Below are 2,011 nucleotides of genomic sequence, written 5' to 3'. Positions count from 1 at the left end.
AAAGTGATGTGGGAGAAGTTTGGGATCAAAAGGAATTGATCTTGACATGGTTGGTGCAATGCCAAGTTCATGATTTTGGTGTTTTGGCTTGATTTTGTGGCTTGGTGGTGATTTTGGTGAAAAACGAAAATCATGGTTTTGGAAAACTGGCTGGACTCAATCCTCACAAATGCCTTCAAAGTGATGTGGGAGAAGTTTGGGATCAAAAGGAATTGATTTTGACATGGTTGGTGCATAGCCAAGTTCCATGATTTTGGATTTTTGGCTTGATTTTGTGACTTGGTGGTGATTTTGGTGAAAAACGAAAATCATGGTTTTGGAAAACTGGCTGGACTCAATCCTCACAAATGCCTCCAAAGTGATGTGGGAGAAGTTTGGGATCAAAAGGAATTGATCTTGACATGGTTGGTGCATAGCCAAGTTCATGATTTTGTGACTTGGTGGTGATTTTGGTGAAAAACGAAAATGTTGGTTTTGGAAAAGTGGCTGGACTCAATCCTCACAAATGCCTCCAAAGTGATGTGGGAGAAGTTTGGGATCAAAAGGAATTGATCTTGACATGGTTGGTGCATAGCCAAGTTCATGATTTTGTGACTTGGTGGTGATTTTGGTGAAAAACGAAAATGTTGGTTTTGGAAAAGTGGCTGGACTCAATCCTCACAAATGCCTTCAAAGTGATGTGGGAGAAGTTTGGGATCAAAAGGAATTGATCTTGACATGGTTGGTGTATAGCCAAGTTCATGATTTTGGTGTTTTGGCTTGATTTTGTGGCTTGGTGGTGATTTTGGTGAAAAACGAAAATCATGGTTTTGGAAAACTGGCTGGACTCAATCCTCACAAATGCCTTCAAAGTGATGTGGGAGAAGTTTGGAATCAAAAGGAATTGATCTTGACATGGTTGGTGCATAGCCAAGTTCATGATTTTGGATTTTTGGCTTGATTTTGTGGCTTGGTGGTGATTTTGGTGAAAAACGAAAATCATGGTTTTGGAAAAGTGGCTGGACTCAATCCTCACAAATGCCTTCAAAGTGATGTGGGAGAAGTTTGGGATCAAAAGGAATTGATCTTGACATGGTTGGTGCATAGCCAAGTTCATGATTTTGGTGTTTTGGCTTGATTTTGTGGCTTGGTGGTGATTTTGGTGAAAAACGAAAATCATGGTTTTGGAAAAGTGGCTGGACTCAATCCTCACAAATGCCTCCAAAGTGATGTGGGAGAAGTTTGGGAGCAAAAGGAATTGATCTTGACATGGTTGGTGCATAGCCAAGTTCATGATTTTGGTGTTTTGGCTTGATTTTGTGGCTTGGTGGTGATTTTGGTGAAAAACGAAAATCATGGTTTTGGAAAACTGGCTGGACTCAATCCTCACAAATGCCTTCAAAGTGATGTGGGAGAAGTTTGGGATGAAAAGGAATTGATCTTGACATGGTTGGTGCATAGCCAAGTTCCATGATTTTGGATTTTTGGCTTGATTTTGTGACTTGGTGGTGATTTTGGTGAAAAACGAAAATGTTGGTTTTGGAAAAGTGGCTGGACTCAATCCTCACAAATGCCTTCAAAGTGATGTGGGAGAAGTTTGGGATCAAAAGGAATTGATCTTGGCATGGTTGGTGCATAGCCAAGTTCCATGATTTTGGATTTTTGGCTTGATTTTGTGACTTGGTGGTGATTTTGGTGAAAAACGAAAATCATGGTTTTGGAAAAGTGGCTGGACTCAATCCTCACAAATGCCTTCAAAGTGATGTGGGAGAAGTTTGGGATCAAAAGGAATTGATCTTGGCATGGTTGGTGCATAGCCAAGTTCCAAGATTTTGGTGTTTTGGCTTGATTTTGTGACTTGGTGGTGTGCCAAGAATCATGAAATTTTCAAAGTGGTGGTTTTTGAGTTTTGTTGGTTGGAAAGTGTCACAAATGCATGCAGAATGAGGTCTAGAAAGTTTGGTATCAAAACCAAGCCATCTTGATGTGGTTTTGAATTTTTGAAATGTTGGAAAATAGAGGGTTTTGAAAA

The sequence above is a fragment of the Phaseolus vulgaris genome, chromosome 10, assembly GCF_051622355.1.
Source record: "Phaseolus vulgaris cultivar YP4 chromosome 10, ASM5162235v1, whole genome shotgun sequence".
NCBI lineage: Eukaryota > Viridiplantae > Streptophyta > Magnoliopsida > Fabales > Fabaceae > Phaseolus > Phaseolus vulgaris.
Note: the sequence above shows the minus strand (reverse complement) of the source record.